The sequence below is a fragment of the Columba livia genome, chromosome 3 (genome assembly GCF_036013475.1).
Source record: "Columba livia isolate bColLiv1 breed racing homer chromosome 3, bColLiv1.pat.W.v2, whole genome shotgun sequence".
NCBI classification, from domain to species: Eukaryota; Metazoa; Chordata; class Aves; order Columbiformes; family Columbidae; genus Columba; species Columba livia.
The window spans coordinates 65833296-65846036 of NC_088604.1; the positions used below are offsets into that span (position 1 = coordinate 65833296).

The following is a 12741-nucleotide window of genomic DNA, read 5'->3' on the forward strand; positions in this document are numbered from 1 at the left end:
GTTGTAAGCTTGGTAAGGACTCCAGGTAATCAAGCATGGAGAACTTCCTGTAAAGAAACCTCTTAGGAAAACCATAGTGAGAAACTGGAGGTTTTCTGCAGTGAATGCTACAGAAGACTGTGTTTGTAAATGAACAAATACGTTGAACTTGTAAAGGCAGAAAAACGTATTTCTGTCCATTTTATCCACTGTTTTTGAGGCATAATATCCAAAATAATAATATAGAAAACATTTTGTATATTAAGCCATTTGAGGTAGTTACCAATATTGCAGTTTATTTTTACCTAACTGCTCACAGGACCTGCTGTCCCGATCAGTCTCAGCCCACCCCCATCCTCAGGGAGGTGCCAGATGCCAGGGCTGGGGCTGCCCTGGTGCCCCCCAATGCTTGCCCTTGGCTGGGGTGATGGGATGGGTCCTGGCTGCCATGTCCTGCTTTCCTGTCCCCATGGGAAATCCCTGCACCTGGTCCTGGGCACCCAGCTCCTGGGAAACCCACTGGTGCTGGAGTAGTGCTACATTCACTATGTAAGAAAGGGACAAACAAAATAATGTAGCATAAGTTATCAGAAGTGTTCAAGAGAGATGAAAACCCAGCGCAGTGCCAGCCCCATGCCAGCTAGACAGCCATCTCCATTATTCACAGCCTGACAGCCATTCCCAGCTCCAGTAGCAATAAAGATGCTGTATCAGATGCTTCCAATTATCTTCTAGTACTAAATATGGAAATCTTTTAAATAAAATGTAGTGCTTGAGAAAGTATGAAAATAAAATCCAGGATTTTATTCATTTATCTTTGTCAGTCCATGGAAGAATGAAATGCTGACTCTTTTGGATCCCAACTCAGTGGCCAGCAATGGACATGGAATGAGTTCTTTCTTGCTTACACACATCACTGCACATCTGGCCTTAGCAAAGCAGAAGAGGACTTGAGTTCATCTGAAGCAGATCACATTAGAGATTGACAAATGCAAATTATCAGGCAAGAGGACCAGTGACTGCACCCACTACAGCATGGCCCATTTTTAAATTTAACATGCATACTTATCTCACAGAAAATAATTAACTATATCAGTTAAATTAACACTGAAATCAAACAGCACTGCTGCTTGGCTATGTGTCCTGACGTGGCATAGGCACTGTGTAGCTGCCAGGGACACCTGAAGACCACAAACTACATTTCAGTAAAAAAGGTGATATAACTGAATTTTGTTTTTCTAAAGAACTACATGTTGATATATTTTTTAAACTAAGGACATGAACTGGGTGGAAAATTTAAACACAAGGCTTCCAAATATGATACAAGTAGTTAGTTCTTTCTTTCTTTCTTTCTTTCTTTCTTTCTTTCTTTCTTTCTTTCTTTTCTTTCTTTTCTTTCTTTTCTTTCTTTTCTTTCTTTTCTTTCTTTTCTTTCTTTTCTTTCTTTCTTTTCTTTATTTTCTTTCCTTCTTTCCTTCTTTCCTTCTTTCCTTCTTTCCTTCTTTCCTTCTTTCTTTCCTTCTTTCTTTCCTTCTTTCTTTCCTTCTTTCTTTCCTTCTTTCTTTCCTTCTTTCCTTCTTTCCTTCTTTCTTTCCTTCTTTCCTTCTTTCTTTCCTTCTTTCTTTCCTTCTTTCCTTCTTTCTTTCCTTCTCTTTTTCTTTCTCTCTTTCTTTCTCTCTTTCTTTCTCTCTTTCTTTCTCTCTTTCTCTCTTTCTCTCTCTCTTTCTCTCTTTCTCTCTCTCTTTCTTTCTCTTTCTCTCCTTCCTTCCTTCCTTCCTTCCTTCCTTCCTTCCTTCCTTCCTTCCTTCCTTCCTTCCTTCCTTCCTTCCTTCCTTCCTTCCTTCCTTCCTTCCTTCCCTCTTTCCATGGTGATGTGGGTAGCAGCTGGCCAACAAATTCAAATTCAAAAGGAAAAAAAATGACTCAGCAGTTTTCCCTTCATTGAATAACCCCTTTTTATTTATTTTTTTTTAATTTTGAAACATCATGGTATAGTAATGATTAAAAAATTTGCTATCTCGTAGTACATTATCATACTAAGTTGCCATGCTGCATTAATGAGCAAAAAAGTATTTTTTGAATGACTGGAGGTTTCAGAGAACCATAATTCACGCTGCCTGAAATACAGCTCAATTTCATTTTGAAAGGAGCCTTTCTCACAAGGTTCCTGGCACCTCTTGGGTCCAGCTGGATCAGAAGCAAAATACAAATAGCCTTTCTTTGAATTCAGTGTTTCTTTTCTGGCCACAACATCGACTAGGAAGTCAGCAAGGGTGTGTACGTGTGTGGGTAGATAAATGAATAAGTAAGATTACTTTAGTTATTCCCATAGATTTAGCTGCCACCTTTGTGACGATGACTCTAAAAATCTATTTCCTACCTCTCCCACTTTCATGTATAATATTAGACGTGTCATTGGTGTCTTCCTCAATCAAATCTTCTCTATCTCAGTTCTTTCCTCACCCCACTTGGGCTCCTGCCAGGTCACATAGCTTCATAAAAGCCCTGAAATCCACTCACACAGCCACCAAACTGATTCATCCTATGACTTGTTTTTATCTTGGCTATTGCAGGCTCTTTGTTTCAATTTACACAGTCCATAAAGCCTGCGCTTGCACAAGTAGTCATGTTAGTTATAGGCACTAGCAATGTCCTGTGCTTTCACTGGCAGTTGAGAAGGGAACTGAGTGCAAAGAAATTGCCAGTTTAATGTTTGTCCACCTTTGAGAATCTAGTCAATTTGATTGACTCCTATTTTCCTAATTAATGCAGCTTAGAAGATCAGAACATGAACAAGCTGAGGTAGCCTCTTCATATTTTCGTAATATTGGGTCAGTTGTGGGAAGTTCCAATTTACTTCCCTTCTGGTGGTAGTGGCCCGTGCGGCTCTAAATACCACTTTGGCAGAGAATGTAAGACAGGATTCACAGGTGCTATTCTTGTTACTATAAAGGGATTTTCTTTTATTTCTACCTGCCAGCTATCTGATAACTTTCTTTTTTTTTTTTTTTTCCTTGCTGGATCCCTGGAAAGGAAAGCAAAAAGCATATTCCCCGAGATTATCCTAATTGAAGTGATATACACTCATACCCAATACAGGGTCATCTGTCTGGTTCTTTAGGTGAGATTTGGGAACTGATATCCAGAGAATTACTATGTATTATGAAGTATTTCCTGAAGATGCTAGTGAAGACCTGGCTGTGTTCAGTTACATATCTTCAACACACCTGTCAGGAGAATAGCCAAATCAAACAGGAATCACTGCTGAGCCAGACACAGCCCATTGCTGGCAGTTCCGATGAGAAAAAACATCATCACCCAAATCTCAGGCCCCTTCCACTGGTTCATTATCACTGACAGATGACATGGATTATAAATCCTTTTAAAAACAGAGAGAGACAGATGGAAATTGCATTTAAGAACCAGTCCATAATAGCATTTTCCCAGCTCATCCTTCTAATTGTCCTGTGATGCTTGGAGGGTTAAAAGACAAGAAAAATTAATTAATATAGAAAGAGACAAATCCTAGTAATTACATTCAGCTGAGGATTTGGGGTAGGCTGAGGAAATAGGCCTTGACTGTCAGGCTGTGAATGGACCCATTTTTTCTCACCTGTTCCCTGTGGCACAACATGGGGAGCGGGCCAGCAAATTGCGCAGGGTGCACAGAGACCTTGGGCTCAAGCACAACACTCCCAAGTTAAGCTGCTCCCTTTTTTTAATCCGGAAGTGTCTTACTGCTTCAAAAGGGTTATAGCCATCTGAAGTCACTGAACTTGAAGACTCAGCCATGGATCAAGCACTTGAAGAATGTGTGACCTTCTCAACATGGAAAACCTTTGTCGTGCAATGAACTTGAGTAGCAACAGAGGAAACTTGTAGTGAGAATCACTAGAGCCTCTCTGCTCCTCCCATGAAGAGATAAATAATTCATCCAGTGTTTGAAAGTGGCAAAAGAAAAGCATACCACAGACAACTGTTACTTTTTAAATCCAAAGTTTCCAGGACTCTTTCTGAGTCCTTGGTGAGAACAGTTATCACTGCATAATGAGGGGACACTCATTGGTTCTCACACATAGAGCCCAGGGAAGAATTTGCTGGTTCTTATTGCTTCATTTGCTTCATAGGCAGGCTCTCTCCTCAGTGAAGGAGGTAAAAAGAAATGCTGTAGCATCATAATTTGAAAGGGTGAGGGCAAAATCCACGCTGTTTATATCATTCTTTCTTACCCCTCCAATGTGACTGTAAACATCTGAATGTCATTTTTTGCCTGTCTACTGATTGGACAAGTTCTGCAAAGGCGAACAACTCTGATGCTGTAATAATGTTGACCTGGAAAATTAGTCTGTAGAGCTTCTGTATGAAATTCTAAAACCTTCTTGCAAACATCAATGCAAAGCATTTCACAACCTTCTTGTCAGACTGGTGTTATTGTCATCATTTGATGTCTGCAAGAACTGGGCCAGAGACTATGTGAGTTGCTCAAAGTCAAGTGACAGAGCTGGGAACAGCATCCAGTTCCCTGTGCTACAATTATGTACTAGTAAAATGTGACAGCTTCTCAATCCATTTAATTTCGCTAACAAAACAATGTAATGAGGACATATATAAAATCAATTTAATCTGTGTGGTGACACAGATAACTTTTTTTTTTTTTTTCAGTAGGAATTGTATGAGAGTGCTTCAGAGAAGTCACAGCAGATACAGTGGCGGATGTGTCAGCAGTGTCCCCACGTGAGCAGGGGCATTGAGACACTGGGCTTCTGTTTCTGCATCCTCTCTTGATCTTCTGGTGAAAGTCTATGCTTATCTGTGCAAGGATGCACAATTCCAACTATTACTTGATCCTTACAATTGCTGGAAAGGTCTTAAAAATAAGTCTGTGTTCAGGGTTTGGCCATTGACAAACCAGCTTGGACTGGCACTGTCCCTTTTGCTGTATATAGGAAAAGATAGCAAGAGATGGTTGGTTCATCCATGCCCAGATTTTCTTGCAGCAGAAGCTGTGATTCCATTCACATGTGACAGTTGCCACATTTTGTTTTCACCTAGAAACAAATGGGAAAAGTTTCTTCAGCTACTAGGCAAGTTGCATCATAGTGGATTAAAATGACAGCTTGTTCTACAAATACTTAAGGATTAAGAGCATACATTTCTAGGCATTGAATCCCAGCAAAAGGGCAGGAGGAGTTTGGTTTGGGCTTGGAGAAATATCACAGCTGATAGTAGAGACACTGAATAAGAATATAATCAGCAAGATTGGAAAAATGAATAAATGCAGAATTAGATTTCATTCTTTTTACTTTATTTTGTACAGCAGATTATTGCATTGCCATGTGTTTATAGTAAAGAGTACAAACTTAGGTTATACTTTGATTTTGATTTAAAAAAATTGTTTTTATTCTCTTCTGAGTTAGTGAATCAGAAGTATTTTATAGGCGGAAATAATTATCCTCACTCTTTGGCTATGCATTCTACAAACAGCAAATAAATTTCAGCTGAATTTTGGATGCTTAAGCTATGTGATGTAAAAACAATGAAAATGCATTTTCCCTGAGTTTCACTGCAGTGAACTTAAAAGCAGATGGTGGATTATCTTGAAAATAATCTTCTTATAAAGTTCTCTTTATGATCTTGTATTGTTCTAATTCATTGTATACCTAAGAGTCTTATTTCCCATTAACTATTAACAAATGCCTGGGAAGATATATGTATTTGAGGGAGACAGGATATTGTATTGTCCTCATTGAACTGAATTCACTCAGGACCAAACAGGTGTCAAAGTTTCCCAGGGTTTATGAAGAGGTCAACCACACTGGGCAAACACCAATAAATGCTGCTGTATATCTACATCAGAGGTGTACATTGATGAAGCTTCCTAAATGTAAGAACAATTTTTTAATCTAGCTAAACTTTGGCGGTTTGCATTTTAGACTATAAAGTTTTTGCTCTGTATTTCCTCCGGTATGGTGGACTTGGCCTTTTAGTCTTCTGAGAAAGATGTAATGGCTTGGAAACTTCCAGGTAAGAATCAGATTTAAAATTCAGTTTGATTTATATGTAAGGACCCAAATTAATAGTTTTAAGGAGAAAAAGCTGTAATAGTGTCTTATGTTTCTTCCCACCTTTGCTCTTGTTTTGTTTGGTATTTCAGTTGTGCTTTGTTTGTTTTGGAACACTTTGGGCATGAAAAGATATTCCCCTGAAATGGTATTAATTATGTGTCCTTTCTACCAAATGAGAAAGAATGCCAGTACTTGCTATGGTCTTCTGATGCACAATAAGATGTTCTGGCATCTGTCTAAATATTGCGTCTACCTGATCTGTATTTTATTGTCATTTAGTACTTGTATTTCAAGAACATCTGATATGTTAAGAAATCACTCAGCAGACAGGAGAGAAAGAACAATGAAATCTAGTTGTGGGAACTTCTGGTTGTGCACAGACTGTCAGTGTGTCTGGGGCACTCCAAGGCAGTGTTATATGGCTTAGAGATTGCAGTCCCCTGTAGACGTGCAACACACCCACAATGTTTCATTTGGGAGCTTGCCTTCAAGCCCTCTGACATGACAGGGAAAGAATTCAAACTGAAATATCTCAAGCTGATGAGCTTTCAGGCAAGTATGTTGCTGATTCAGCATTTTTGAGTTCTTAAAATTGTAATGCAACTCTGCAGTCTCTTTGGGGGTAAAATCCTTGACAACTCTAATGTAAAGAATAAGGCTGAATCTTTTGTATGCCCCTGCGTGGCTGTGAAAGCATCAGTAAAACATGGAAGCAAATATTGAGCATTTAGCAGATACTGTAAGAATCACTTCGATTTGCCAGTGGTGTTGTTCTGGGTGTTGAAGAATTCTTGCTCTCTCCCTTCTAGTGTCAACAGTGAAGTACTTTAATGAGATTCTTGCACTTTGAGAATTTGCACCTGAGATTCAAAGCTTTTCCAAACGATCAAGGTTATGCCTAGACTGTCAGCGGGATGCACTCATGGCATCCCAACAGGCTCGTTGTTTTTTTTTTTTTGACGGTCCCAGTTGTCTGTCACTCTGTTTTGGCATTCATACCACGATGATTATTACTACAGACGCAGTTCAGTTGTAAGTATGATGAAATAGGCCATTGCAGTAAATCTTATATTCTCACTGTACACAGTCAGACCTCTCTGTATCAGATGGCTCCAGAGGGGCACAGTCCTTCCTCTGGCTGTGCCTGTCTTGTGCAGTTCCTGCTGTGCAGCCATATTGCTCCTCCTGTAAACAGATTAGCTGGTCCTCTCTGCAGAAATAATACTGCACCATCAAATTATCTTTGCTAAATGATATTTGCTTTGATATTCCTTATGGAGACTATTGAAAATCTCCAAGAACATATAAAGATGTAATAGGGATGAAGGCAGTAGAATGCTGTAACTCAGTCTGATTCTGTGATAGAAAATACTACAGAAATGTAAACTTTGAGGACGAAGAATTAAAACTTTTCATTATTTGCCTTATTTAATTGGCATGTATGTCCATTGTATGTGTCTAACATACGACACAGAGGTGGTTTGTACTGGATTTCCTCAGCGCAAAAAATAGATAGTATTTTTTTATAATAGAGATATTATTCCTATTAAATTCTATGCAGCTCTTCTATTTTGTCTTCTTACAGGTAGAACTACTATTCATGAGAGTAATACTAGGTGTATAACTTCTGCTTATCAGGCTGGAGGCAGCTGTGCGTACACTTCAGTCCTTTGAAGTGTTGTATGTTTTGGATCGCCACAGATTCCAGAGAAAATCTGTGCATCTGAAATGAATGTTTAGCACTTTTTAAAACTGAACCTTGCTTTCCTTAATGGGTTTCTGGACCAAAGAGTAAGTGGCACTGTTAAAAACTGGGGATTCTGCTGGTTGGTTGTCTAATTTGTCTGACTTCCAGGTGACAGCTGAAGCTGATTTTTTGCTTGGTTGTGTGTGTCACACAGAAATAAAATAATTCCTTTTCCATTCACTTTTTTGAGGTTTAGCATCTCCATATCTAGAGCCCAAGAAACATCTGTCCCAAAACATGGTTTCTTTGTGTCAGAATGTGACTTAAGTGTTCTCCCTTCAAATACAGTCTTGGGAATTCATATATTTAGCCACTATAATGCAACCAAAACACTGTTAACCAAAAGTGAGCTTCCACTGACTCAAATTCACACAGGATGTGCAAATGTTGTACAACTGATGCAAAAAAAAATTTAGACTATATAATTACCAGTATTCCTGCATCCTTTCTGAATCAAAACAATCTAGACCAATGCTTAGACAAAATACCTTGCTGTGAATTATTTGCCTTTTCTAGGAGTTAATTATTTCTTATTTTTAATCTGTAAAATATAGATGGAACCTCTCTGCTGCTCAGACTTTGAAGTACATTTCTGGCCTTCAAACACAGAGAAAACTTACATAATAATTACTGGACTGGATGTTCCTCTCTGTCTTCCTGTACATCATCATGCTGACATTTCATCAGTGACATGAATTTTCCATGTGACTTGTATCCAGCTTTTAAAACCTGCCTGCATATAGCTGTGTCAAAGTTATCTACTTTCAGAATAATTATTATGCTTTAAATGCTTGCAACTGTGAAAACCCATAGCCAGATGTTTCCTAATGAACAATGTGTGCCATGGCTGGCTGCATGTGAACAGTAGAAATACAAACTTTTCAAAACAATACACATTTTGTGGTCAGCTTTCTCCAAACTAGTGAGTGTCCCCACCAAAAGCAATTTCCTGGCAGAGTGTAAGGGTACAGCAGCTGTTTGAGAAAAAAAGAATAAAGAAAAACAAAACAAAACGAATAAAACCACCTCAGTTGCTGGGGTGATTTTATAAATCCTCATTTTTATTTTTATTTTTTTTTAGACTGCCCAAATTTGCACCTGGAATTCATGAAGTAACACACAGAAAAGGGTCCTTCATATGCATTAGGTACGAGACATCATTACATTTGTTGTGTCATAAATTCTGTATGCGAGCCTTCTGATTTGGGAAGCTGAATGAAAAGTTACTTATCTAGAAGTCAGACACATCTATGAGGAAGGAAAGATGCTTTTCTGAGTCCATACCTCCTTAGCAGAATAAGCCTAAATTTCAGAGGACTTCACACACATATTCGGATCCCATTAAATCAATTAGAAATATTCTTATTCAGCATCTCAGCTAATTCTTTCTAGAAAAGTGAAACAAACAGAAGTGGTAATTTCAGTTTAAGAGGTGTATTTTGTTAACAATTTGTGTTTGGCGGCTTTTTGGTACAGAAATGTATTATTATTACAGAAAATGACTTTAAAATCCATTTCACCCATAATTAATTATGGCCTTTGTTTGTCTGTTTGTCTTTGCTTCTGTATTTATCACAGAAGATTAATAAGGTCAGTGTATTACATGGAATGCCTCACTGATCTATAGGATTTTTCTGTTATTCATTAACTATTTTTTCCTATGGGAAAGAAGAGAAGGCATACACCATGTCAATATTATGATGTTCTAAAATGCTGTCTGAAGGCATTCCCTTACGTATACCAGAACTTTACATATTTCTTCGGGTTCTCCCTAGAACAGAGAGGCTTTCGATTTCTTTTAAATATTTATTTTCAGAAGAAGTGAAAGATCTGTTTCTTTGTCTTCTTTATTCTGCCAGAACATAATAAGGAAAAGAGAATTTAAAAATAATCACTATACTTCCAAACATATTTAATGTGTATATATTTGGATACATATTATTCACTTTTGTATTTTCTTTTATTACTTGCTTCTCAGAATAAAGAAGGCAAAGAAACTAATGGAAATACAAGCCAAAGAAATAGTGTGTGAGAGGGTGTATGTCTGCATGTAATAATTTATATACTAAGTTCATCACATAGTAATACAAACCATCTAAGTAGCAATGTTCCCCTGCTTCATTATGCTGTGCACAGAAAAACTGACATTTGTGTTAGAGATCTTGTAGTATTCATTGCCATCTGGATCTGTTGCTCTTTCATTGTTCTGCTCATCTCAATTTAAAACACAGTTCTGATTTTGATCTCAGAGTACTATAAATCCAAAATAGGTCTAACAACTTCAAAGAAGTTTATTTCTGCTTTACATAGTTATAACTAAGATACCAATCTGGCCCACAGGCACATTCATTTTATAGCGAGTTAAAACATGTACCCTTACTACTGGCAAATCCTTAAGGTTAACAGAAAAACGCGCTGTTATCGTAGCAGCTACAGTGCCTATTTTTTTTTTTTTTAATCCAGAGCTATTTTTGGTTCCTTCCCCTTTAACACACATTCCTGGTACCAACTAAGAGCAGCTTGTCTTAGTATAAAATTAAAGCTGATAGCTGAGCACTTTATGTATCAAATACGTTTTCTGTTTAGATGATGATAGTTGTATATGGAGTAGAAATGTGAGGTCTGATTCTCCCTTTAGTTGCAGTGGTGTAAACCACCAGAGATGGGGTGAAAGGTAGATAGGAAAATATTCTGGGGATCTATTAATATTTGATGCTCAGCTATCAAAAGAAGATTGTGATGCAGAAACAGGGACAGCTTGTGCCTTTGTGGGCTCTGAACCAATCCTGTCCCTGTTTGTGGAAAGTCTGCTTGGAGGGGAAAGCAATTCACAGGGTCATTTGCAGCTTTCTCCTCTTGAAGGAGCCGGAGCTGACACTGTAGTACGATGCATTAACGGGGTTTGCTTTGCCCTAGGTGGGGAGGTAGGACTCGCAGGAAAGGACTGCTCCCACTGTCCCTGCAGACTGTCCCACCACAGTTACAGGTCCTATGTCCCTTTTGATGCAGCTGTTGCCCTTGAAGGTTGAGAGGGACTTGGTATTTGTGCTCTGCCTGTGGATAGACTCCACCCCAAAGGTGAAAGAAGAAATGGATGACTTTGTCCATCACGAATTCCTACAGTGGGCCTTTAATCTGCCTTAATTTCCAGGTGCTCTTACTGATGTAGACTACTGAATGCCCCTGCATCTAACTGGTTTATTCCAGGAACTCAGGGAAGGTGTTCCAAACTTTTTGGGGATCATTTTTAGGGACTCAGGGCTCTCCTCTTTTCATATGATCTGGCCTAGCCAGTAATATTTCCTGGGGTGATTTTAGGTTTACTCCTCAGATGTGAATTTCCAGGTGCTGGCAACAGAAGGTTCTTAGTGGAAAGTCCCTGGGATGTTAACTCATTTCCTCTTTTTTTTCCACTGGGGTCCATATTTTCTAACTTTCAGTGTGCACAACCAGGAATATTTATTTAATTTAGCATTCCTGAGTTTAGGCAAAATGCCAGGAATTATTTTATCAGTAGGTGGGGTGGGCAGATGGTGGCATGGCTTTGGGCATCTGCCAGCAGTTGGCAATTTCATTTGTTTATTTTTCTTTAACTGTGCACTCTACCTACACATGACATTGTGATAAGGGGGCAAATACCCACAAACGGTGATGGAGGAGATCAGCTTCTAAGAAGATCTCCATTAAGGTGAGAGCGTGTTAAACTCACAGCCTACAGTCATCTATGTGGACTCCAGGCAGCCTGTTAACCCAGTTCAACAATGTGCGTTAAAATGTCAAACCCCTCCTCAGGAAAAGTTTCCCTTGTAAGGGTACTATGAAGGATTTAAGTTTAAATCAGTTGGATTTAAGCACAGGCTTGTTTCCTGCAGTAGGACTTTGTTAAGTTTCATTCTTTCCGGCTAAACTTCAGCATTGCCATGTATTCTTCAGAGATGAAATGCAGCCAGGAAGTAAATGTTTTCACTGAGATTAGCTCTTGCACCCCGAGTCACTGGGATTCGAAGCAGCCTGTGACTGCATTTGGAAATGGCCAAAACCAGGGGGGGAAAGTGTCCTGTTTCTGGGGTGGTTGCTGGAGCAAATACTGACAGTGTGGTCATCAATGGATGAAGACGACTTGCTGTCATCTTGTGGTGGTATGCCAAACACATACTTCATGGTAAGAGCTGAGATACTGCATGGTAAAGAATGTAGGAATAGTGAACATGTTCCTGTAATAAAGACTAGCAAAGTCTTATTCGGTGTCAGTAAAGATTATACAGTTGGCCTTAAAGGCAGAATCTAGGTGTTGGGAGATGATGCCACCTGTATTACACACTCTGTGTGTGTTATTTTCCTGGTTATAGGGTGCACACAGCAGCACTTCGGGGATCCCACATTGCCCATGAAATGGCGTGGCGGTTTCCTGAAATGCAAAAGGCTGAAACTGATGCTCATTAAAATGCCATCAGTGCCTTCATCAGGGCTACAAGTAAGTAGTTAGCTAATTCTGTGCACCTTTTTAGGATAACACTTTCTTCTGTAAAGCTGGTTATTGGAAAAACTTGCATCCTTAAAAGAGCAGGCTGGTTTGTGAGCATTACTGTCATATGTGACCTCCAACATTTGAATCTCAGAAACTTTAGGTGGCGTTTTTCTGAGTGCTACAGGTGCTCTGATCATAATTCCTGTAATAGTCCAGCCCATAAATACTCAGTATAGTAAGTAGCCAACACTGTCTAGTGCAGCTAAACCTTGTGTTTGCCTCATGACAGTCAATATTCATGCTATTTTAAAGACTAAACTTTCTGATTAAGTTATACCTCTCATTACAAACTTTGTTCAAGTGAATTCTGTGATGCACCATGACATACAGTCAGGTGACACTGTTTTGCATCACTGGAGATGTTATGTAACCACAATGCCCAGCCCTAAGACACAGAGTTGCTTGGTCTACAGCTCATATGA

The 12741-nt window shown here is 39.0% G+C and overlaps 1 long non-coding RNA gene across 1 annotated transcript in view; it reads left to right on the forward strand.

The window, feature by feature from the left end:
• LOC135579069 (uncharacterized) overlaps window positions 1-12505 on the forward strand; it is a 44154-nt gene extending 31649 nt beyond the window's left edge. The window contains exon 8 of the long non-coding RNA XR_010471426.1: window positions 8346-12505. This is a non-coding gene — a long non-coding RNA (uncharacterized LOC135579069). The remainder of the gene's footprint in view (window positions 1-8345) is intronic.
• Window positions 12506-12741: the final 236 nt, after the last annotated feature.